The sequence below is a fragment of the Heterocephalus glaber genome, unplaced genomic scaffold (assembly GCF_053883595.1).
Source record: "Heterocephalus glaber isolate CG9 unplaced genomic scaffold, H.glaber_assembly_v1.0 deba00001454, whole genome shotgun sequence".
Lineage (NCBI taxonomy): Eukaryota > Metazoa > Chordata > Mammalia > Rodentia > Bathyergidae > Heterocephalus > Heterocephalus glaber.
In genome coordinates, this window is record NW_028258303.1 from 5,996,731 (window position 1) to 6,024,367 (window position 27,637).

A 27,637-nucleotide genomic window follows, 5' to 3' on the forward strand; every position below is an offset into this window, starting at 1 on the left:
ATGCACAGACAAATTACTCACGCTCAAGCAGCTGACACACTTGTTCTTCAATTCTCTTATGACAACGCTAACCAAGACTGTAAACAGGCTCTGGCCACCATGCAAGTCTCTAAATATTTAAACAGTTACATTAAGGTTTGTCCGGATATTGGTTCAGAAACTCATAGGCAGTCTGGATCTTACAAAACAAAGGTAAAAATAACAATGCTAAAAATGTTAAATGTTTTAACTGTGGTAAAATGGGACATCTTCACTGACAATGTATGTCTGGAAGCCAAGGTAATAACTCTAACATCTCTAGAACTTCCACTAATTCTAATCTGGGAAATAATGAGGCTCCCCATGTTTCTGGCAGTGGGCCTGGCATGGGTGGGTGTAGGTGGGGCCTACTGCTCCCAGACAGCTCAGGCTAAAAGACAAGTACCCCAGGGCTGGGGATTTAGCTCAATGGTTCCGTCGCCTGCCTTGCAAGAGCAAAGACCCGAGTTTGATCCCTGATGCCAAAAAAATAAAAGACAAGTACTCCAGAGATCTTAGCAGGCACACACAGACCCAATAACGTACAAGATTAAAATAAAAGATTAAAATCAATTTGGTTGTTGGTTGTTCTAAACAAATATATACAGACCTTTTATCCCAAATATATCATTTTAAAGACTAAAACATGGGAGTTGTATTCCATATAAGCCCCAGAGACAAACACTGGTCAAACGTGCCTATCACACTTTAAAGCACAACTTCTAAAACAGAAAGGGAGGGTACAGCTACCTCTACAAACTCAAATAGATCTTGTTACTTTCATTTAAAAATTTTTTTAGCGGGCAGGCCCACCAGTCAACCGCTCGGCAGAACCGCTCGGCAGAATGGAGCCGGGCGGGGCCGAGAGGGGCCCGAGTAGTTGCAGGCTGACCGGGACCTCCTTGTACCAGCTTGTTCCACCAGCTTGCCATGAGGTCAGGGTGAGGAGGAGCCCCCCGCCCGCCCCGGGGGAAGGCCTACCAGCCGAAGGTTTGGTCGCGCGGGAGCCTCCAACAACACCCCCCTCCCTGGCCTCTGGCCTTCTGGCTGTGCAGCTATTTGGTTACACGCTGCAGAGGCACAGGGGGACAAAAGCCATTGCCCTGAGCAGCAAAAGTGAACAACAGGGAGAGTGCCTGTCTCAGGCTCCCTGATGAAAACCAGCCCACTGGAAAAGTGAAGGGAATATTTGCAATAAAGGCACACCAGACCACCATGATTGGTAAGTCGGAGGGGTCATCAGCTCCAATCAGAAACTGGACTCTCTTCAGGGGAAAAGCAGCTGAAACCTGCAGTAGAAACTTGCAGAGTGCAACTCTGCAGGAGGACGGAGGCTCAACTTGGGACTTGCAACCAGAAATCTGCCTGAATCTCACGGGTCTGGGACTAGCTTACTGAGACTCATTGACTTATAACTGCACACTGCTGCCCACATTGTCTATTGTGACAGCAGAGACATACCCTGAAGGAGGCCCTTTATTTTTTAAAGGTGATAGATTAATAACTACCACAAATTGACATTCTCTAAGAGGTATTTGATGCTATGGTGTTGCTGATTGTATGACTTGGGCTAAGGTGTTGTGATTGATCTTAACAGTTTTCCTTCCTGGTATAAACAAAATGAGATAGCTTTAGAGTCACTAGAGACTCAAAACCTGAAGACCAGCTATATCTGGAAGACACCTCTGAGAAGCAATTATTCCATAAGGGTTTTAAATACATCAACAAAGATACTTACAATAAATAACTTCAAAATATCAACCCAGGAACTAAACCAAGGACAGTACCAAAAACAAAAATGAGAAGACATTTAAGCAAGTCACAAACCCAGACTTCCACCCCATAAAAGGCAAATTCTGAGGAAAATGAGGTGCAAAAGTCTGATAATCAACCACCTGGACACCCTGAACTGATAGCACAGGAAGTAACAAATCAGATGAACGAGGCTCTAGAAAAATTCAAAACAGAAATAATCTCCCAGATAACTACAGAGATGGTGAGCAGCAGAGTGAAAGACATGATTAGAGTCTCTAGAACAGAAACAGATAAAAAAATAGATAAGCTCAGAAACACGCTGGAAGCCAGGAATGCCCAGCATAAGAAAGAAATGGAAACCATGAAACAGATTCAAAAATATATTCAGGAGATTAAAAACTCAATTGAAAGCATGCAGAGCAGATTAAGAGAATCTGAGGATAGAATATCAGATATAGAAGACAAGATTATGGTAAAGGACCATGAAAACTGAGATTTCTTAAAAATAGTAAGGGACCATGAGAAATCAATTCAACAGTTGCTAGGTGATGTAAAGAAGAATAACATAAGACTGATAGGAGTCCATGAAAAAACAGGAGAAAGTACAATTGACATAAAAAAACTGTTCACAGAAGTAATAGTAGAAAACAACAGAGGTGGAAAATTGGACATACAGATAAGTGAGGTATATAGAACTCCACCCAACCATGATCAAAAAAAAAAATCAACACCTAGACATATAAATGTCAAGATCCCAGAAACCCAACAGAAGAACAAAATTCTAAAGGCAGTTAGAGAAAAGAAACAAATCACCTATAAAGGAAAGCCCATCAGAATCATGGCAGACTTCTCAATACAAACCCTTAAATCAAGGAGGGGCTGGAGTGAAGTATTTCAAGCCCTAAAAGAAAATAACTTCCAACCTAGACTGCTGTATCCTGCAAAATTATCTTTCAAAATCGAAATTAGATACTTCCATGACAAAGAACACCTGAGAAATTTCATGAACACCAAACCAGCCCTCCAGACAATTCTAAGCAAAATCCTAGAAAAAGGCAACGAAGGTCACAACTCCATGAGGATCAACAGAGGGAAGCCACCAGACAAGGTAAGAAACTAAAGGGAATGGGGGAAAAAGATATAGGAACCAACAACAGTAAAACATCATGACAAGGATGAGTCAATATCTCTCAATTATAACTATCAATGTTAATGGCCTCAGTTCACCAATCAAAAGAAGTAGACTGACAGAATGGATTAAGAAGCAAAATCCAGCAATATGCTGTATACAAGAAACACACCTAACTCAAAAAGAAATTCATAGACTGAAATTAAAAGGATGGAAAATGGCTCTCCATGCGACAGGAACCCAGAAAAAAGCAGGCATAGCAATCTTATTTGCAGATAAAGTAGATTTCAAACCAAAACTAATTAAGAGAGACAAAGATGCTCACTACATCCTTGTGAAGGGAACAATCCAAGAAGAAGAGATGACAAGCCTAAATATATATGCACCAAATACAAATGCCCCCAACTATACAAAACAAATATTAATGGACATGAAAAACCAAAAATAAGCCCTAATACAATTGTAGTGGGGGACCTTAATACCCATCACAAATAGACAGATCATCTAGACAAAAAATTAACAACAAAATTCTAGAGCTGAATCAAGCTATTGAACAAATGGAATTAATAGATATTTACGGAGTGTTCCACCCCCCAAAATACACATTCTTTTCAGCTGCACATGGGTCATTCTCCAAATTAGACCACACGCTAGCTCACAGGACATGTCTAAGTCAATGTAAAAGAATTGAAATTACCCCCTGTATATTATCAGACCATAGTGCAATAAAATTGGAGATCAATAACATGAGAAACTGCAAAACTCCCACAAACACATGAAAATTGAATAACACCCTCCTGAACAACCAATGGGTCACAGAGGAAATTAAAGAAGAAATTAGATAGTTTCTACAAGTAAATGATAATGCCAGTACAACATATAGGAATCTATGGGACTCAATGAAAGCAGTTCTACACAGGAAATTCATAGCAGTGAATGACCATATTAGGAAAACAGAGAGAACTCAGATAAATAACCTAATGCAGAACCTCAAGCTCCTAGAAAAAGAAGAAAATAACAAACCCAAAGCCCACACAAGAGAGGAAATTATAAAGATCAGAGCAGAAATCAATGCAATGGAGACTAAGAGAATGATATGAAAAATTAATGAATCAAAGAGTTGATTTTTTTAAATAACAAATAAAATAAACCTTTAGTCAAACTTATCAAAGAAAGGAAAGAAAAGACTCAAATCCATGCAATTAAGAATGAAAAAGGAGAGGTCACAACAGAACCAGCAGAAATCCAGAGTATCATCAATACATACTTTGAGAACCTGTACTCTAATAAAATGGAAAACACAGAAGAAATGGACAGATTCCTAGATACATATGAATTGCCAAAGTTAAATGAAGAAGATATAGAAATTCTAAACACCCCAATTACAATGAGTGAAACTGAAAATGTAATAAAATATTTACCAACAAAAAAAAAGCCCATGATGGCTTCACTGCTGAATTCTACAAGACATTTAAAGAAGAACTATCGCCATTACTCTTTAAACTCATCAAGGATATCGAAAGGAAAGCAAGGCTTCCAAACTCATTCCTGGAAGCAAGTGTTACTTTGATTCCAAAATGAGGGAAAGACCCAAACCAAAAAGAGAACTACAGGCCAATCTCCCTAATGAACATAGATGCAAAAATCCCCAACAAGATACTGGCAAACAGAATACAGAGGGTCATCAAGAAGAACATAAACCCTGACCAAGTCGGATTTATCCCAGGGATGCAACGATGGTTCAACATTGGTAAATCAATAAATGTAATACACTATATTAACAGAGTCAAGGACAAAACCATATGATCATCTCAATAGATGCAGAAAAGGCATTTGACAAAATCCAACACCCATTCATGATTAAAAAAAAACAACTCTACAGAAAATTGGAATAGAAGGTCTTTATCTCAACCTGATTAAGGCTATCTATGATTAACCAACAACCAACATCATACTAAATGGTCAAAAACTGAAAACTTTCATGCTAAAATCAGGAATAAGACAAGGATGTCCACTCTCATCACTCCTGGTCAATATAGTTCTGGAAACATTAGCCACAGCAATTAGAAAAGAGAAAGAAATAAAAGGAATAATGATAGGAAAGGAAGTGAAACTGTCATTATTTGCTGATGATATGATACTTTACATAGAAGACCCAAAAAACTCTACCAAAAGACTTCTAGACTTAATTGACAGATTCAGTAGAGTAGCTGGATATAAGGTCAACACTCAAAAAACAATAGCCTTCTTATACACAAATAGAAGACTCACTGAGAGAGAAATTCGGGAAACAATTCCTTTTATAATAGCATCCAAAAAAATGAAATATCTAGGAATCAATCCAACAAAGGAAGCAAAAGTCCTCTGCACTGAAAACTACAGTAACCTGAAAAAGGAGATTGAGGAGGATATAAGAAAATGGAAAGACATCCTTTGTTCCTGGGTAGGAAGAATCAATATAGTGAAAATGGCCATACTTCCAAAACTGCTATATAGGTTTAATGCAATGCTGATTGAAATTCCAACAATATACTTCACAGAGCTAGAGAAAACAATCCAAAAATTCATTTGGAACCAGAGAGACCTAGAATAGTAAAAGCAATTCTGGGCAACAGAGACATGGCTGGGGGTATCACAATCCCCAACTTGAAGCTATACTACAAAGCTACTGTGATAAAAACAGCATGGTACTGGCAAAGAAACAGACCCGAGGATCAGTGGAATGGATTGGAAGATGCAGAAACAACTCCAGCCATACTCAGCCACCTCATCTTTGATAAAGGAGCCAACCACCACCATTGGAGGAAAGATAGCCTATTTAATAAACGGTGTTGGAAAAACTGGATTTCAGCCTGCCAAAGATTAAAACTAGACCCATACCTATCACCATGCACTAAACTAAGATCTAAGTGGATTAAAGATCTAAATATTAAGACAGAAACACTAAACTTGCTGGAAGATAAGTTAGGTAGAACTCTTGAAGACATTGGCCTAGGAAAAGACTTCATGAACAAAACCTCAGCAGCACGGGAGCTAGCAGAAAGAATCAACCACTGGGATCTCATCTTATTAAAAAGCTTCTGCACTGCAAGAGAAACTACCAACAGAGCTAAGAGACAACCTACAATGTGGGAAAAAATTTTTAACAGCTGTAACTCAGACAAATAACTACTATCTAGAATATATAAAGAACTGAAAAAACTCAGACCCTCCAAATTCAAAGACCCAATTCAAAAATGTGCATCTGAAATGAACAGACATTTCTCAGACAAGGAAGTAAAAGCAGCAAATAAACATATGAAAAAATGTTCAACATCACTGGTCATGCGAGAGATGCAAATGAAAACAGAACTGAGATTTCACCTCACCTCAGAAAGAATGGCTGCTATCAAGAAATCAACCAGTAACAAATGCTGGCAGGGGTGTGGAGAGAAAGGAGCCCTTCTCCATTTTTGGTGAGAGTGTAGAATGGTGCAACTACTATGGAAATCAGTGTGGAGATACCTCAAAGGACTGGGACTAGAGGTCCCATCTGACCCAGCTATTCCCCTGCTGGGTATTTTCCCAAAAGAATTAGAAGAATCATACCACAGAGATATACGTGTACCCATGTTTATTGCAGCACAGTTTATTATAGCTAAAGCTTGGAAACAGCCCAAGTGCTCATCAACTGGAAACTGAATAAAGAAAATGTGTTTTTTAAAAATAAAATAGAGTACTACTCAGCCATAAAGAATGAGAAACAAGAGTCATTTATAGCTAAATGGATGCATATTAAGGCCATCCTCTTAAGTGAAATAAATAAGACACACATGTGTAAATGCAAAATAGTTTCTCTAGCATGAGAAACTGAGAGTATAAATAAGGATTAAAAGGATTAATAACTAATAATTGATACTTTGAAATAGAAAAAGATCCAAAGGGGTAGGGGTAGTGGGAGGGGAAGAGGAAAGGAAAGAATGGAAAGGAAAAATTATGAGAAAAGAAAAAAAAATGGAAATGAAATCTATGTAAATAAGGAAAGGTGGAGGGGGTGAAGGGCACACAGGTAATGGGGAAAAATAAGAACCAAGATACATCATGTACAGGTACAAGCACCCAATGATAAATGTAAATGTATTGTATACCTAAAATGTACCAATAAAAGAATTTAAGCAAAAAAAGATTAAAAAAATTTTTTTTTAAATTCATTTGTGGAAAGTAAATATACTCCATCAGAACTCCATTGGGACAAGGACGAATCTACAGACATGCCCTAGATACTTGGGTTGTAAAAGTATGTGCTAACCTAAAGGTGAAATGGCTCAATACAATTAATAATGTGGAGAAGAGGTAATGATTGTGTTTTGAAAGATAATGGAGAAACACTACAGCTACCACCCAGGAAGCGTGGACTGCCTTTTGTCCAGTGTAAAGTGTGGACTGGTAGAATTTTGACCTCAGCACAGGGAAGAAAAATCCTATATTTCATGTTATACAAAAACATTCAAACTGGTATTTGTATCCATAAGCCTTATGTTTTTCTTTATGGTCCAGTAACCTAGAGAGAAAATTCCTTTGATTATAATAACTGTGTATTAATTCATTGTGTAAAAACTGAAGATGTTTCTGGTCAGACACTATTGGTTATGGGCAGAATGTCTGGGGTTTGGATACCAGTTAATCTAAATGAGACATGGGCCTACTCCCTTACGTCTTATTTGTGATATATTTAGTTAATCATCTGGTCCATAGGACTAAAAGGATTCTGGGCCTTATTGTTACAGAAATAGCCTTACTATTGCTGTTGATATCTAGTGCTGTGATACTCTCAGTGGTTCTTGCTCATTCTATTCAAACAGCTCATTTCATAGATAATTAGACCATGACTGCTGATGAGCCCCTCAAAATACAACATTCTATAGATGCTAAGCTACAATCCCAAATAAGTGTGCTTGAGAGCTTGAGACTATTGTTCTCTGGATGGGAGATCAGATTGAAAGTTTATAGCTACAACAAGACCTCAAATGTCATTATAATATTACTAGATTTTGCATTACTCTTTTACCTTATAATCAAATCTAGCTACCCATAGGAACATGTTAAAAAGCATGTACAAAGAACAATACACAAAAATATAACTATAGATCTAGATGCCGTCCATAAACAGGTTTTATCTATGTCCCAACAGACTGGTAATTTTGATGACTAGATTCAAAACTGGGATAAATTTTCTGATATACTTGATAAGCTTAATCCCATTAATTATCTCAAGGCTCATTTCTGGTTTTATATTGTTACGCTACTAGTAATTAGATTGTGTCTCCTTGCTCTCAGTCTGCCACAGAGGAGCTCAAACCAAATGACATCTGAAGATGTTACAACCACAGGTCATGATGACTCAATTTCAACAAGCAAATGAAAAGAAAGGGGGATCTGTCAAGAGCCATTCTATATAATTCTGAGGGAAAAATCATTCATAATTAAATTGTAGTTAGGGCTGTGTGAGGCCTAGTGTCTTTTTGCCATGCAAGCTGGCTATGATATGCAGAAACATAACTCCATGTGCCTCCAGTCATAGTTGAGGTCTCAATGGTCCTGTGATTCTGTGACACACCAGGGAAAGAGTCTATCATAAAGACATCCTGGCTCCTGAGTAGTAATCATAAATCATAAATCATAATCAGTAGTAATCATCCTTAGTAGTAATAATAAAAAAAGACAGGTTTTGCCTGGGGAAAGGACAAATTCCTTATTAGCCTGCTATCTTGTCCCACCTATTATTGTAAGAATCCTTTGTCCATCTCTCTGTCCTCATCAACATAAGATCCTCATCATAATAAAGATTACCACCACTCTCTGAGTCACTGATACTCCCTCTGATTATTGTGTGCACCCAATAAATAGTGGCTAGGTTGGAGTGCCTTTGTCTTTGCTCTCTCTGGCATTGACTTCCTAACCTCCCATGTACTTTGAAAGTGTGTCTCTCTTTCTCTTTCTCTCTCTCTTTCCTTCTTTCTCTCTCTCTTTCTCCCTTTCTCTCTCTCTTTCTTTCTTTCTTTCTTTCTTTCTTTCTTTCTTTCTTTCTTTCTTTCTTTCTTTCTTTCTCTCTCTCTCTCTCTCTCTCTCTCTCTTTCTTTCTTTCCTTCTTTCATCTCCACTGCACCCCTCTCTAGGCAGATTGGCCTACGATAACTGTGACCACAAGTTACCCCTTCCCCTCACCCTCTACACCACAGCAGGATGTTTGGTACTATAGTTCTCTGAGCTGGTCGCCCTCCGTGACCTGCCTACCTGCCTGTCTATGAGAGAGGGGCTCTTTCACCCTGAAGGCCTTGGGAGTCCTCCTGGACTCTTTGCTGCAGGCTTTTTCCTTTGCCTTCAAATCCGACCACCTCAGTAAATACAAAGCCTCTGCCAAGTGCACCATTCCCTGGCTCTCCACCCACAACATTCCCTCTCCACTCACCTGAGAACTCAGTGAAACCTGGTGGCCTGCTGAGTTCCACAGCCCCTGGAAGGGATGGTGGAAGCTCCATTGTGGGTGCCTGATGGTGGGCAGTGGTCAGAATGTTCTGTGAACACAGCTCTCGCCTTGTTTGAGGCAAGGCTGGGCAAGCGCCTATTCCAGTCTGGTTTCCACTCTCCTTGGGATCTAAGATGTTGTGGCTCATCTAGTCCTGAGTTCTGGGCTTCCTTGCATTCAGCTGTGGGTCCCTACTCAGGGACTTGGACCTGTCTTCCATCTCCACAAGTACCCACTGGTTCTCTCTCAAAAACCTTTCACTGGCTTTTGGTTTCTCTGATGCTTGATCTGTGAAGATCTCACTTGCTGTGTTTCCCTTCCTGTCAGAAAGGGCAGAAAGGCTAGGAGGTCTTCCAGTGCTCTGGCTGCAACTAGGTGCAGGCACCCTCCTTCAGGGTGGTAGATCCTCTCTGCAGATGATGTGTAAGTCAGATCCAGGGTACAGGGGTGTCAGAGTCCAGTTTCCTCCTCTAAAGCTCCCCGATGCTGGAATTGGATCTGATGAGCGCTTTTCTATGCTTTCCAGCATTTGGCTTTCTTTTTTAACCCCATTTCAGTGTATCTGAATTTTTCCAGTGCACATCATGGAGTGACACCCCCTAGCCCCACCACCTAGTCACCCACACTGGAACTTCAGACTGTTTTGTTTAAGTTGTGGTTAAGACTAGCATCCTAACACTCTCTTGGATTTAATAGAGGACATGTTTTTTCAAGGTGTCTAGAAACATTTCAGCATTTTCCATCTGCTTCTTGTGGTTCCCAAATCCAATAACCCTGTTTGCAGATGTCTGTCTGTTGGTTGGTTTGTTTTCTCTTTTTATCACTGCTCTTCAAACTTTAGCAGTTCTAGCTGTTGTTGTCCTCATCACTGTTATTGTAGCTTGCTTGCAGAAAGCTTGAGGATAAATATTAGTTGTTATTTGCTAAGGCTGGAAGTTAATTCAGAGGTGAGAATTGAAGGAGAATGAATGTGTGTGGGAAACACTGAGATGGAATTTACTTTGTGAGAACACTGAAAAACTGGAAGAGAGAAAAATACATCCCGGTTTGACCTCTGCCACTTCCTAGGCATGTTTTATTGGCCAAATACAGGACCTTTTGAACCTTAGCTTCTTCATGTCTACTTAGGAATAATAAAACTAATAAGATTGTTGTAGAGATTGAATGTTTGCAATCTACTGAGCATTATGTCAAGCACATAGTAAAAAACATTCAGTGAGAATCGTTTTCTTTCTTCCTTTTATTATTACTTAGAATTGAGAGGATTCCTAGGAAATGGGTCAGTATTAATAATAACAGGAAAAGGTTTACAGCATTGAGGAAGAGGTTGGCTGATTATTTGTTATTTATTTCTTTACATGAAAAAAGGCCTGTAAACACTGCCTAGGATGTTAGTTATAAAGAATAATTCTTTCATACATCTTTATATCTGTGTCTCATAAAAATTTATGTCTATCTAGAACTTCAGGAAGTGAACTTATTTGGAAATAGAGTCTTTGAAGATATAATTAAAGTAAGGCTGAAGATGAAGATTAGGATGGACCCTAAATTTAATAAGAATATCTTTAAAGACAAGGGTGACACATGGAGGCACAGAAAGTGATAATGTGAGGATGGAGGCAGAGATTGGAGTTGGGCTGACCCAAGCTAAAGAAAAGCTTGGAGCCCCCGAAGTTGGAAGATCCTTCTAAAGAGCTCAGAGAGCTCTTTATGGTCGTGCTGAAATCTTGATTCCAAACTTCTGGCCTCCAGAACTTTAAGAGAGTAAATTTCTAATAGTTTAAGCCATCAAGAGTATAGTAATTTGTTATAGGAGCCCTCAGAAAATAATACAGTGCCATATAAGACTATTTCTGTTTTGGGGTAGAACTGGGGGATTTTTGTTTTCTCTCATTCTTTAAGAAACTAAGAAGTTTATTATGGAGTTTGAATCTGGAATGTTCCCCCAACAACTCATGTGTAGATAGCTTGATCCCTAGCTACTAGCACAGTTAGGAGGTGATTGTGTAGCCTCCTTGGAGAAAGCAGATTCTTGGAAGTGCACCTTGGAAGGGTTTATTTTGTCCCAGGCCTCATTTTGCTCTTTCTGCTTCCTGGTCGCCATGAGGTAAACTCATGCTGCCGTGATGTTTTGTTTTGCCTCAGGCCAACAGCAGGGCAGCCAGCCAATCACCACAAGAAATCTCTGAAACTGCAAGGCAAAATAAATATTTCCTCATTTTAAGTTGTTTCAGGTCTTCTGTCACAGTAATGGAAAACTAAATTGCACAGGGTTCTGATTCTTGCAATTTGAATTCTCACAATTTCTTATAAGTATTTTCTCCTTAGGAGAAACAAACACATTAAGATCTACAATATAAAAGTAGAGCATGTGAGAGGTAAACACAATTTTTAAGTGTCTTATAAATATTTATTTTTAGGAAAATATCTGAAAATATAACCATTATTCTACTCCTGATGTATGCAGAGAAACTCAAACTAAAACAAAACCTGGTGAGGAACACGTTAAAATAATGATTTTTAGTTAAGTGAGACAGTGCAGCAGGCAGAATAATGTTCTCACTTTACCTTCCCTAAATGAGTCTACATCCTAGTGTCTGTGAATATACTATTTAAAAAAATAACAAAGATAGGGCTTTAGCTCAGTGGTGCCGCAGCCTACCTCTCACAAGCGCAAGGTCATGAGTTCGATCCCCAGTACAAAAACAAACAAAAAGGATGTTACAAATATGGTTAAATTAAGAATTTCAAGGTGCGATTTTTACCTGAGATATTTAGTGGGGCCTAACATAATCATCAAAGTCCTTTTAAAAAGATGTCAGGAAGGCCATGGGGTGGGCGGAGAGAAGCTTGGCTGCTGGCTATGAAGGTGAGAGACCACATGAGCCAAGCAATGAAGGCAGCTTGGAGAAGCTGGAAAAGGCAGGCAACAGACTTTCTCCTAGGACCTTCAGAAAGAACTTAGCCCCTCTAAGACCTTCATTTTAGCCAGTAGAATCCATTTTGAACTTCTGATCTGCACAATTAGAAGATAATAAATTTACATTGTTTTAAGCCACTGTGATAATTTGTTACAGCAGGAAAAGGGAACCAATACATGTAGCACAAAACATGCAGATAATTTGTGTAAGATATTATGAAAACTTTCAACCACAAAATGGTAACAATTAAGAGTTGGCATATTTATCTTCCTTGACTAGGAACAAAAGAAAGTACAGTACCACTTTCAAACAGTGATTCCTGAGGACCTCATAAGGAATGCTCCATTTAATTAATACACTCAATGTCACATCATATAAAATTAATCATCATTTCAGGATAAGGAAAAATGTTTCAGTGGAGAGATTCCTGGCTATTTACCGGATGTACAATTTAGGCCTGGCTGTTCATAGCAAGTTGTAAGCTTTGCGTTAAGTCGTTTTACTTCTTTGAGTGTCTGTGTTCTTATACGTGGATAGTCTGGACATTTGGTCCTTTACAGTTTAAAGACAAAAACAGAGTTAAGAGCAATCCTTTTAATTCTGTATCATTTACATTTCATGGCATTACCAAGTAAATATATTTTATATATCCAGATTTGCTATAAGATATTTATAGATACAAAAGCTATGTAGTTTAAGGATTAACTGGCTGACTTGAACACAGAGGCCCCAGACATACCTTAAGTTCTGGTTTATTTTCCACGTAGCCAACTCACTTTCTACTTTCTTCCCTGTGGCTCTCTGATAACCAATCATTTATGATAAGCTTCATCCAATGGCAAGTGTTATGAATAATAAAAGGCGTTTTCTCACCCTGGTTCACTCTGGAAATTCTAAAGGTCTGAGAAGCTCTAAGCCAGGAATTGGGAAAGGGACCTCTCCTTTCTCTGTGCTTACTGCCAGCTTTCTGACAATTAACCATTCAGTGCTTTGCGGTGTTTTAGAAATAGGGCAAGAGAAGTGGTGATGTTCGCTTAAATATGGCTTTGTGACATGTGAGAGAAAAGAATGCCTCAGCACTCACACCTGGGACAACGAAGCAGTCCTTGAGGCTCCTGACAACAAAGCAAATCAGTAAGCTGCCTCATGTCTATCTTTCAGTTTGATGCCATGCTGCAATTACAGATTTTTGCGGCTGAAATACAGGCCTGAAAAAACAGGGATTCTTTCTCAAAACGTTCAGAAAAAAGCAATTTTGAGCTGTCAGTGGATGCTACTATATCATCCCATCAGTATCTTTTTATACCTTCCCCTTTTTTTATGACTGGTAACCGAGGAAAAAAATAAAACAACAGAAGCCCATCTGCCATGGTTCAGTGGAAGCTTCTTATCCTCTCTGCATGTTCAGCTGACCTGGGATAAGGCTGTCTTACTTCTCAGTAAACGCCATAGGGTCTGTGCGGAGCAAATGCTGGCAGCACTGCTCTGAGAAATCTCCCACCTCACACACGGAAGGGATGCTCAGGCTCACATTCACTGAGACACTGGTGCTCATTGTCCTTTATACTCACTGTCCACCTCAGTCCTGTTGTAGCCCTTCTACCAAAATAAAAAGGAAGAAATACTGATGAAATATCAGAGGTGTTAGTTTGGCTCCTTCTCAGAAATAAATTTTGGAGTCTTGATAACCAAGAACATAGATCAGAGCATTGGAGAGAATTCACATGGTGCATGCCCAATTATCAGTCTTGTATTTCTCATGATCAGCCAGTCTTTGGTATGATAAAGAAGATGAAAATAGTTGGACAGCCCGAGAGGCATATAAACAACCTGCAAGATGCTCTCTCTCACAGTGCCCAGATGCTGTAAGAAACTGGTTCATGCGAATGCTGCCTGGACACATCAGACAGATTCACTGAGGAGACAACAGAGCTAAAGTCCCAGGGCCCCTTCCTAGTCAGACAAAATTAAGATATTTTCATCGCATTTAGTTATGACCACTGACTATTCAACAACATTTTCCCTCTATCATACTTCCCCTTGGTCAGATGGCAATGGAATACCCTTCCATATTTTTACATCAGGGTAAAGGAAGTTGACTTGGTAATATTTTAAATGAATTTAGCAGGAATACTTTAGGAGATTTGTAAACATTTCTACACATAGTTAACTTAGAGCAGTCAGGCCTGAAATACTCTGACCACCTAGTGGGCTGATGTATTGAGCTTTTCGACAGAAAGGGCAAGGTCAGATGTTGTGTGGGACACAAACCTGTTGGCTCCTGCTTCACTCTGTAACCATGTTGGGAGCAGACGAGAACAGCAGTTTGGAATGTTCAGAGTCAAAGGCTGGTCTGTAAAATATCCTCCAAAGCCTGACAGTTTCTAAATGAAGTATGCCTGATGGAGGATTTTCCATATTTGGTAGCAATGCTAAAAATTTATATGTCCTAAACAGTATTAAGCTATAAAACTGAATGAAGTGATTTCAGATGGTCAACAATAAAAAAAATATTGGTTTTCACTGCCCTGTTCATGGAAAGAGTGAATTATCTTTCTAATCTCTCTCCGGAAATGATCTTACAAAGTCCTTCATAAGGAGGAAATCAATGAATAAGCACAGGAAATTATAGGGAAGTGCATCTGGTGGTTAATTAAAACAATTCTGATTCTATGATACCTGTGGTGTTTACAAGCTTTCTTAGCTTTATGATGTATATGATCTCCTTTCTCACTCTAAGTAAATGCTCATTTTTTTTTTTTAGCTAATTCTGAATTTGTAATTTTATATGGTTTCCTTTTTTTGGCTTTTTGAGACAAGGTCTCACTATACAGTTCAGGCTGAACTTGAACTCTTTGTGTAGAGCAGGCTGTCCTTGAACTTGGGGTGATTCTCCTGCCTCAGCCTCCCAAGTGCTGGGATTACAAGCATGCCCTATCACACCTAGCATTTCCATATGCTTTTAAAAAAGTACCATTCTCTCCTTCTAAATGAATCAGCTTTGGGATCAACAAAACCTGAATCTGTTCCTACAATAAGGCAATCAAGACTGCACAGTGGGCTAAAAAATATCATAACCATCTCTTAGAATACCGATTTTTTCCCCCTAGGAAACCATTTTAAAAATATACACATGGGAACACTCTCTAAGCAGATGTAAGAGCAGCACTGCAGAAGCAGGACAAGCTCCTCCTGGCTGTGGGCCGGGGGCCAGCGCTGTTGGTGCTGCTATGGTAGTTGAGATGAAACCGCAGAAGAGCAGATAAAACATCATTAGGTGTAGCAGCAGACCTTTGTTTTGCATCAAGAGAAACTCTGACACTGCAGCCAGCCCTGAATCAAACATTCTGCACAGACTTCCAAGAGCAATTACTGAAAAACTGCTGTCTCCTTGTGAGTCTGAATCTGCCTCTGTAATTTGCTTGGCAGACACACTCCCTTCTAAATAATAATGCCCATTTTAGTATTATTATTAATCATCTTTTCTTCTTAAAGTCAAAACAGAAAACAATATGACCTGAGTTAAGAAGATATTAAGTGCAAATTTGCTTCCTAAGGATATTAGACCTTCTTCCGAAAGCTGACAAAATTTCTTGCACACTTTATAAAGCAAAGGGGCCCTTACGGCCTGTGCCACTCCAGCCCTTAGTGACTGCAGAAGATGTGGGTGATGCATTTGGTTCATGCCTATCTAAGTTCCATGAGGGCAGGGACTACTTTTTTTTTATTACCATTGTATTCCAACAGCTGCGAGGATTGGAAGGTGGTGGAAGCCACATGAACACTTGCTGACCATAAATATGCACCAAATTAGATTTTCTGTATTTTTTTCTTCACAAAGTTAGCAAAAATTTGCTCATGAAATTTCAAATAGGTTTGATAAATACATGACTACATTTTGACTATTTTTTTTTTTTGGTACCAGGGACCAAACTCAGGACCTTGTGCTTGCGAGGCAGGCGCCAGAACCACTGAGCTAAATCCCCAGCCCCTATTTTCACTATTTTTGATTAATATTCTATTCTTGATGGATTTGGGGAAAAAGATCTTGTTTTATCTTCAATTGACTTGCACTTTTTCCTTTTATTTTTCACACTTTTGAACTAAAAGGATCCTTCAATCACTGTGGGTTTTCAATGACTATCTTTGAATTTAAAAGTGCTTTTTCTCTATAAATGTTTTCCTGACAACTCTCTGATGTTTCCTTCCTTACAAAACACAGGCATTTACCGGGGAATCCATAGCTGATTTTGAGCTTATTCATTTATATTTTTTGTCTGGCATATTATGCATTGGATATTTGAAGGCTTTGTTTAACTCTGAATTACCATTTGAGTGTACACATTTAATAAATGCTTGATAAAAGAAGAAACAGCACTGACTTTTTGTCCATATTAGATCAAATAATGAGTACAGAAATATTTTTTGAGGGAAAGACACATTTCTGATTTTTATATTTTTCCTCCTATATTAAAAACACAGACCCAGGCTATTTGAATTGACTTCTAAACTATTTTTCCTAGATGAACGAGAAAACAAAGACCATGTTTTGTTTCATCATTTTTCTGCTGTTTCATGCTTCTATTTCCAGGAAAACTTTTACAGATGTACCTATTATTTTCTTGACCTTTCCCACCTGGTCCTCTGGCCTTCAACCCATCTATAAATCATCTGAATATACTTTGAACACTAAAACACATAAATTTTCTTATGTCCTTTTTCTTCTGGAAAACATAGGTCTTAGAGAAAATGCATGAATTAGAACAAAAGTAAAAGGCAAAAGGTAATGCCCATATATCAAATGTTAGGAATATAGACACACTGAAAGTCCAGGAAAAAAAATGTGTTTGCAAACAACATACGGGCAATATGTAGCTAATATGGGCCATACTCTTTATATCTAAAAAAATGAGGAATTTAATAGCTTTTAATGCAAAAAACAAAATAATACTTTAAAAAACTACATATGAGGTTATTTTAAAAAACCTAAATTTCCTTAAGATAGTGTTTACAAATAAATATATTCCATTTCAACTTCTTAATTGTGCTGACCTTCACTTAAGTGGCATTTGGTAGTCTAATCTCTCCACTTTTTTCCCAAAGAGAAGCTATTTTCTTTTATCTGCAGATTTTGGTTTTTGAGTGTGAAGAAAAGAGTAGTGGAGTGAATTACAGGGTACAACTGTTGCTGCCCATAAGGCAGTAAAATTTATTGGGTAGAAAAGAGAGAATGTGAGTAGAAAATCAATTGCTATTGATGCTGCCAGCTACATCCATTGTTCAAAAGAAATTCTGTTAAATTCTAGAGGGTAGCACACTGAATATAATTTAGAGAGTGCCTTTAGGTTCCAGTGTTCACATTTACATTTTCACATGTAAACAGTGTCAGAATATTCTTGTTCACTTGCATCATTAGATGTTACAGGCAAGTGAAATCCACAAAGTTCTAGTAGATGTTCTTAGCAAAATAATTATAATATCTTGACATAAATATTTCAATACATATTTTAACCCATATTACTAAATAAGATAGCTGAAACTCAAAGGCATTAGGACTACAACCAGTAACTAATGGCACCACAAAGATGGTAAGCGGCAAACTTACGATTTCAACCTACTCCGCAAAACCTTCAAAGCCTGTATATTCACATCTATCATAAATATGAGCTTTGTGAGAATATGAAGTAACATTAGAGCTGTATCATCACCACTAGGAAACTTAGAATCTCCTTGGAATGAGATAACATGCACTAATAGTCCATGAAGACAATGAACATGAAGTGAATGCCAAAACACGCAATAGAGCAAAGCAGTAGCAGTGCAGTGGGAATATCAAGCACTGCTCACATCTGTCACAATGCAGCCCCCAGTGAACTACACCTCCAAGTGTTTGGGTCTTACTATAGTCACCTCTCACATTGACTGTGGAGATATCCCATGACTTGCTTTGCCTAATAGCACAATAATCATAGCAAGAATTATGCAGGCAGAGGTTTGAGATTGGGCCTCTTGGAATATGTCCTCTTGGATCTCTGAACTATCAGGTAAAATGGTATGGGTACCTTGGGATAATAGAGAGAGGTGTCTGGCTAGGTCTTCTCTAATACAGCCACATCAGGTAAGATACCACTATGAAGGTGTGTGAAGCACTCAAACTCAAACACCATTATGAGCAGACCCACCCTGCTGATCCCACCCAATTTTGGAATTTAAAGAAATTACAGATAATTATTACTTTAGCTCTGTATGCATCCATGATTTATCACATAGCTGTAGATAACTGAAACAACTGGGAAGGCATTTTAAAGTTTGTAACACCTTGGGTAAAATATGCCCATTCTGTACTTTTCCAAATGAAATTATGTACTTTAATTTTTTTGTTTGTTTGTTTGTTTTTGTACCAGGGATCGAACTCAGGATGTTGCACTTGTGAAGCAGGTGGTGGAATCACTGAGCTAAATCCCTGGCCTTGAAATTATGTACTTTAGCATAATGGTAGCTGGCTGTGTTTCTCAGTAGCTGTGCCTGGGGGATACAAGAAGCAATTTTTGTGTTCACACCCTTGGTACAATGAACAGCAAAGTGTGTGCACATGTGCAAAGGGTCAAACCAGGACTTTTTACCTGATAATGCACCATGTAAAATTTTTATGTATGTATCACTGGGCATCATGGGTGGTAAAATACACCTATACCATTCTTTTGTAACGTAAGTAAGTACTCTACCCTAATGGAAGCCAGGTATATCTCACAGTAGCTACACCTGGGGCAAATAGGAACCCATCTTTGCATTCACCCATTTGGCAGATAAAGGGCAAGGTGTGTACAAGAGCTCCAAAGGATTAACAAGTGAGTTTTATCCATGAAATGCTCATTGCTAAATTTAGAATTTGTTTTAAAAATGTTTTCTTTTTATTTTTCTTGTAAAATTAACTCAATTCAGTACAATGGCATATGATAAACCAGATTTGAAAGTTTTGGAGAAGGTTGAAAGTGAGTAATCAGGTGACTCATGCACCCATGATGATGGTGATCATCATCATGACTTTGACACTGGCCATTTGAGCCAAAGTCCCTATGACAGTGAAATGGAGCAAGAATCAACCAATACAGACATAGAAAATGAAGACTTCCTTGACTCAGATGAGGAAGAAAACACCAGTGTTGAGTACATTTTTGACTAGTCAAAATGCAACAAAATGGTCATGCATGCCTGAACAACCCATTGTTAGAACTAGGTCCAAAAATATAATTAGGTCTTTGGGAGGAGTGAAACCTATTGGATGGAATGCCAGCACTGCAATTCAATGTTGCAAATTGTTTGTAACAGATAATATGCTATAAGATGTGAAATATACAAATGATGAAATACAAGTAAAACACTCTGTACACCAATAATCATACTTGAAAATGTGTTTATTATAACACCTCACTATCTGAACTGAAAGCATTCATAGGTCTGCTATATTTGGCAGGGTTTTCTCATGGTAATCACAAGAATGCAAAAAACTTATGGAGAAGTGATGGGTATGGGGTTGAGGCTTGTAGAATAACACTGACACTGAGAAGATCTGGTTTCTGTCAAAATTGCCTGGGGTTTGATGACAAAGCCACCAGCCAAGTAAGAAAAAGAATTGATAATCTGTTTGCTATCTGCTTAATGTTTGAGAGCTTTGTTTCAAAATGACAAGCAACTTACACACCATCTGAATATATGAGTATTGATGAACAGCTTGCAGCATTTCATGGTTGCTATAGCTTTAGGCAGTATTTGCCAAATAAGCCTTCAAAATATGATATAAAAATATATGACCTGGTAGATGCAAAGACACATTATATTTTCAATTTAGATTTATCCTGGAACTCAGCCATCAGGTCTTTCTTCAGGCAGTAATAAACTGAATAGAGTTATAAACAGATTTGTTTCTTCTATCTCCAAAACTAATCAGAATATGACATTCAATAATTGATTTATCAGTTATCAATTGTTATTACATTTGCTAACAGAGTACAAGTTGACCAACACAGGAAGTATACATAAGAACAAAGTAGATATTCCCATTTAAATATTGCAAGTTCATGCTGGAAGATAAGTTAGGTAGAACTCTTGAGGACATTGGCATAGGAAAAGACTTTATGAATAAAACCTCAGTAGCACAGGAACTAGCACAAAGAATCAACAACTGGGATCTCATCCTATTAAAAATTTCTGCACTGCAAGAGAAACCACCAACAGAGCTAACAGACAACCTACAATGTGGGAAAAAATTTTTAGTAGCTGTACCTTAGACAAAGGACTACTATCTAGACTATATAAAGAATTTAAAAAAATCAGACACCCAAATTCAAAGACCCAATTCAAAAATGTGCATCTGAAATAAACAGACATTTCTCAAGGAAGTAAAAGCAGCAAATAAACATATGAAAAAATGTTCAACATCACTGGTCATTCGAGAGATGCAAATGAAAACAACACTGAGATTTCACCTCACCCCAGAAAGAATGGCTGCTATCAAGAAATAAACCAATTCAAATGTGGACAGGGGTGTGGGGAGAAAGGAACCCTTCTCTGTTGTTGGTGGGAGTGCAGACTGGTGCAACCGCTGTGGAAATCCATATGGAGATATCTCAAAGAACTAGGACTAGAGGTCCCATTTGACCAAGCTATTCCCCTGCTGATTGTCTTCCCCAAAGAATTAAAAGAATCATGCCACAGTGATATATGTGCACCCATGTCTATAGCAGCTCAGTTTGTAGTAGCTAAAGTTTGAAAAGGGCCCAAGTGGCCATCACCTGGAAAGTGGATAAAGAAGATGTGTTTTTTTTTTATAAAACGGAGTACTACTCAGCCATAAAGAATGAAAAGCTAGAGACATTTATAGCTAAATGGATGCATATTGAGGCCATACTCTTAAGTGAAATAAATAGAACACACATGTGAATATCAAATAGTTTCTCTAATGTGAGAAACTGAAAGTGTAAATAAGGATTAAAATGAATAATGGATAATTTGAAATAGGAAGAAAAGATCCATCAGGGTAGGGGAAGCAGGAGGGGAAGGAGAAAGGAAAGACGGGAAAGGAAAAATTATGAGAAAAGAAAAAAATGGTAATAAAGTCTATGTAAATAAGGAAGGGTGCACAGGTAATGGGGAAAAAATAAGACCAAGAAACTTGTACAGGTGCAAGCACCCAATGGATAAATGTAAATGTATTGTATACCTAAAATGTACCAATAAAATAATTTAAGTAAAAAAAATTGCAAGTTCACAATAGAGAATTTCATAGTACAATATTTGGATTTCAAAGAGACATACCATTGGCCTTGTATATGCCAAAGAAAAACAGAGGAGTACTACTGATATCAACACTGCACCCTAATGGCAAGATCGACAGATAAAATTTGACAAAAACGAAGCCAAAGATTGTAACTTTTGCAACAAAACCAAAAGCAAAGTAAATGTTGATGAGTTATGCAGCAATTATGATATCACTCAAAACACAAATGATTATGCCAATTATTATGTTTTACTTGATCCTAAACATGTGTGACATAAATAGTTTTATAGTTTTCTAAGACAATAACAAGTGCACAATATCACACAGAAATTTTCTTAGAGGATTGGGACTGGATCTTATAAAAGATCACTTAGAACAGAGGAAGAACAAAGTGTTTCTCCCCAAGTTGCTATGCAAAAAAATTCTGGAACAGACTGGTGAGCTGCTGACAGGTGAACAGGCAGGTGCAACATCACAAAGACCTATTATGACAACAAGAAAACCAAAAAGATGTCAACTGTGTCCTATAAAAAAGAGGACATGGAACATGCACAAGACATATGTGAAGACTGCTTTAGCTATGACAGTTGAAGAAAAGATTATTTCTGTGGTAGATTTTTGTTCATATTTTCATTGTACTTCACATAGCTATTTATTTCTGATGTTATCTTTTAGGTTTTGTAAGCAAGTAAACACTGATGTGAAAATGTTTAGGACTATTCTAAGCACTCATCACATATTTGATATTTTATTGATATCTTATTTTTCTGCTAAGCACATGTTGTACAATATAGTAAGAAGCTCCTAACAAAAGAGGAAGACAAGAGAAGTGATAAGAACAGTCTGCCACACAGGAAAGGAAAGCTAAGCTCATGGGCTGTTAGTGTGAGACTGTGTATGGAACATGCAGTTGTCATGTGTGAAGACTGCTTCAGGTGTGACAATTAAAGCAAAGATTATTTTTGTTGTAGAGTTCTATTGGTATTTTCATTGTAGTTCACATAGGAATTTATTTCTGTTGTTACTTTTTAGGCTTTGTTAACAAAAAAACAGTGTTGAAAATTTTGATGCTTATTTATAAACAATAAATATTAAAACTTCAATGCTTTATTTTTTGATTTTTTTCTGTTATGTACACAATATGATAAAACTCATACAATTAAAATTAATAATTCATCTACAGAAAGATTTCTAAAAAAATAAACATGGATGTTGTACACACACCCCCCTCCATGGTGCTCATTTAATCCAAAATTGATGTGATACCTCTAGGTTAACACAACTTTACAACAATTTTAATGAGAAGGAAGCTGAAGCATAGAAAGATCATATTTTGCATAGGCTTCTGATGTTTGAAGGCCATTTGGACTATGGGGAGGATAAGAGATACTGAGAGAGAGAGAGAGAGGTGTGAAGTGGCCAGAGCTAGAGGAAGCACAATTTGATCTGAGTTCAGAGGAAAAGTAGGTGGTGGGAACTATAAGTTTAAGTCACTATCTTCATCTGTATCTATGCTAAAGTGGGAAACATGAATGTCAAAATGAAATATTAGCATTTCCTATCTCTTACCAAGCATTATGGTCCCCTTTATTGAATATTTTCTACTTTCAGAGGGACTGCCCATGATATTTCTAATTCTTGAAACAGTTCTAACCTCCAGTTTTTCAGGGCTACAGGAAGATTGCCAAAGTCCCAAAGTAATATAACTTTGTTCACAGAAGAGCTATGATTCTCATTTAGCACAATGGAGATAAAAAAAAGTACCCCAGTGCTTAGAAATCATGTAAAAGGGGACCTAGATATGTGTCAGAAGAGCAAAGAAGTTGAGCAGCAGTAATATTCAGACATGATCTGTGCCCTACAAAGCAGGATCTAGCAGTGAGAATCCCATAGGTGTCTCCCTTATCTTCCAAGTTGGTCTGGAGATGCTTAAATAGATCTTGTAGCAATCTGGTTTGCAGCTGTTCAAATTGTTCACAGAATTCTTATGAAGACAAAGGGTGATACAATCAAGTTGTATTACACTAATTTTAATCTGCTTTGTTTAATGAGATCATGTACATTAACATTTCTAACACTATGCCATGCATATAATGTGCACTCATTTCTCATAGTTGTCTGTCTCTTGTTTCAAATAGAGGGAAAATAAAGAAAGGTTCCTCAACGTTCTGCTCTTACTCAAAGTAGTTCAAAAGAGTTGTGCCATAGTGACCTTGTAATAAAGGAGATGTGTTCAAAGTTAGACAAGTAACAGAGCCATAAAAGCACAGAGACCCAGACACAGCCCTGCTCAACAGCAGTATGTGATTTATTTGTTCTCTTCACCCTCCCCGACACACACACCTATACCATGAGGTGCTGTACCTCAGGACCTGCCAGGTGGACCCTTCTCTCCATACTCTGTTCTGGAAAGGGCTTATATCACACAGCCAAGATGCTACTGAGAGGTAGTGATGTTTCTGAGATGTGGGCCATGGAAACTCAGCTGATGAATAAATGGCCTTCATTTCCATCATATCTGCTCTACTGCACTGAGTCTGTTTATCATATTTACCAAACATGCTATGGCATAATTGTTTCATTTTTTGATCCAGATAAAATAATACTTTGTATTCATCTAGGAAAGATGCAATATTTAAACAGTAGAGAAGACAAAATGATAATATAATGTGCTCTTTAAAATTATACAGCATTATGGGAGACTGATGCAGGAGGATGGCAAGTTTGAGCCTAGCCTGGGCAACTCTGACTCAAAATATAAAATTAAAAGCTGTTGGTGATGTAGCTCACTGGAAAGGTCCAGTTCTCAATCCTTAATACTGCAAAGCATTATATTAAGTGACACATCTAAAAAAAAAAGAAAATAATTGAAAAATTAATTCTTACTTGAAATACAACGGAACTCAAAATACATCCCAGATCAGATGATCTTTCGAGCAATGTCTCCTGAAGACTTATCAGAGGGGTAGGCCAACCACCAACCTCATTTGCTTCTGGGGGTTTATTCACTTATAATTACCTTTAAGACATCTTTCCAAATACAAATATCATGAGATATTTTCTGCCATTAAGCTGGATCTACCCACTGTCCTTTTGTTTTGTTTTTTTACCAGAAGTCTGTAAGTCACACAAATTGAATATACATTTATTAATCTGTGTTTCTGAAAGTTTGTGTCTCCTTATTATTACGCAAATTTATCTATCTCTTTTTCATAATACATTCACTATAATCAAAATATATGATGAATGATTAAATTAAAATTTTTGCTATAGTAAAAGGCATATTGCCATTAACTCCCCTCAACCTCCTCGCCCTCCCTTTGAACACAGCTATCCCATTGTTCTTGCCACTTCCCGAATCAGTTCAGGAAATCCTCTGTTGTAGTTTTCTTATAAAACACACTACACTCAAGTCTCATGTGTTTGAAAGTTGATTAGTTTATTGGGGTGTTAGACTCACTGGTGAGTCCGTCCACCAGTGCATTCTTTTTTTTTTATTGTTAAATTCTTTTATTGGTACATTGTAGGTATACAACACAATTACATTTCTCACTGGGAATTGTACCTTTACATAATGCATCTTGGTTCTTATTTTTTCCTCATTCCTAGCCCTCCTTTCACCCCCTCCACCTTTCCCTATTTACAAAGACTTTATTTCCATTTTTTCCATTTCTCATCATCTAGTGTGAGAAACTGATAGTGTAAATAAGGACTAAAATGTATAATAGGTAATGTGAAATAGGAAGAAAAGCGGCAAAGGGTGCTTCAAAAGTGTGCTTCAGTGAAGCACACTCTGAGTTCCTAAAGGCAGCCAGCAACTTTTGGGACAACTACCGATTCGCACACACAAATGTTGAATCTCTGGTGAAGGAATATGATGACAATGGAGAAGGTATCACTTTATTTCATCCTTCACATCTTGCTAACAAGTTTGAGGACAAAACCGTGGCATATACAGAACAGAAAATGACAAGTGGCAAAATTAAAAAGTTTATCCAGGAAAACATTTTTGGTATCTGTCCTCATATGACAGAAGACAATAAAGACTTGATACAGGGCAAGGACTTACTCATAGCTTACTACGATGTGGACTATGAGAAAAACGCTAAAGGTTCCAACTACTGGAGAAACAGGGTGATAATGGTGGCAAAGAAATTCCTGGATGCGGGACACAAACTCAGCTTCGCACTGGCTAGCCGCAAAACCTTCAGCCACGAGCTGTCTGACTTTGGCTTGTAGAGCAATACTGGAGAGATTCCTGTTGTTGCTATCAGAACTGCTAAAGGAGAGAAGTTTGTCATGCAAGAGGAGTTCTCGCGTGATGGCAAGGCTCTGGAGAGGTTCCTGCAGGATTACTTTGATGGCAACCTGAAGAGATACTTGAAGTCTGAGCCTATCCCTGAGAGCAATGATGGGCCTGTAAAGGTAGTAGTAGCAGAGAATTTTGATGAAATAGTGAATAATGAAAATAAAGATGTACTGATTCAATTTTATGCTCCTTGGTGTGGTCACTGTAAGAATCTGGAGCCCAAATACAAAGAACTAGGAGAGAAGCTCAGCAAAGACCCGAGTATTGTCATAGCCAAGATGGATGCCACAGCCAATGATGTGCCTTCTCCATATGAAGTCAGAGGTTTTCCTACCATCTATTTCTCTCCAGCCAATCAGAAGCAAAGTCCAAAGAAGTATGAAGGTGGCCGTGAATTAAGTGATTTTATTAGCTATCTACAACGAGAAGCTACAAATCCCCCTATAATTCAAGAAGAAAAACCCAAGAAGAAGAAGAAAGCACAGGAGGATCTCTAAAGCAACAGCCAAATGTACCACTTATGAAAGCACTCTTCTACCAGAGATGGGAAGCCACTGGGGAGGACTGGGACCCATGCAGAATTATTACCTCAGCCAAGGACAGAATGGATATAACCTGAATCCTGTTAAATGTTCTCAAAACTGTTTCTTAGCTGCACTGTTACCCTGTTACCAGGATCAGTTTATGTTTGTGGTTTTGGGAAAATTATTTGTGTTATAGGGGTGGGGGGAATTGAGTTGGGTTTTATTTTTGTTTTTTGTTTGTTTGTTTTTGTACATTTGGAACAGTGACAATAAACAAGCCCCCTTTAAAAAAAAAAGTGGGAGGGCTAGGGGAAAGGATAGAAGGGAATGGGATTAATATGAGAAAATGGAAAAATAGGAAGAAAATCTTTGTAAATAGGGAGGAATGGGGGGGTTGAGGGGAGGTCTGGGTAAGGGTGAAAGATGGGAACCAAGAGAGATTATGTAAAGGTGCAAATTTCCAATGATGAATGTCGTTATATTGTATACCTAAAATGTACCAATGATCAGAATGAATAATTGATAATGTAAAATAGGAAGAAAAGGTCCAAAGGGGTAGGGGTAGTGGGAGGGGCAGGGGAAAGGAAAGAAGGGAAAGGAAAAATGATGAGAAATGGAAAAAATAGAAACACCAGTGCATTCTTAGCTGACATCCTTAGGAGATGGGCCTGGTGAGAGGAGGCCTGCTCCAGGGGCACAACCCCAAGAGTTGTCTTCCTTCCTGCCTCTCCCATCTCTGTGTCCTGGTTGCCACGGCTTGAGCACCTTTTCCTCCACCATTCTCCTCCACCATCCTGTTTCTGCCGTGGTGCCAGCCAATCACAGCCTGAGACTGCGAGCCAAAATAAACCTCTCTTTTAAGTTGTGGGTGTTGGTATTGTATACTAGAGAAAGGAAAATGACTGAAACATCCTCTTGTGTCTTTACAAGGTATAATTAAAAATATAGTAAATGCTGCTACTGAGCAACATCCAAAAGAAAGGCAGGCTTATAAAAAATTACAGAATCTCTTTGTTCATATTATTCACCAGATATGGCACTATGTGACTTCTGGCTCTTCTCCAAAATCAAAATGACCATGAAAGACAAACATTTTGAATCCATTTGAATCTATTCGGGACACAGAGGCAGCCATACAAGTGTAACTAAAGACCTTCATAATAGAGGACTTCCAGAACTGCTTCAGAAAATGGCAAGGA

General features: G+C 38.1%; 1 protein-coding gene and 1 pseudogene across 5 annotated transcripts in view; one reads left to right on the top strand and one right to left on the bottom strand.

Annotated features, from left to right (window-relative positions):
• LOC106009660 (protein disulfide-isomerase A3 pseudogene) lies at positions 1–26,467 on the top strand (annotated as a pseudogene).
• Positions 1–27,637, bottom strand: part of Grid2 (glutamate ionotropic receptor delta type subunit 2) — a 1,480,136-nt gene that overhangs the window by 204,115 nt on the left and 1,248,384 nt on the right. The gene's annotated exons all lie outside the window — the stretch shown is intronic.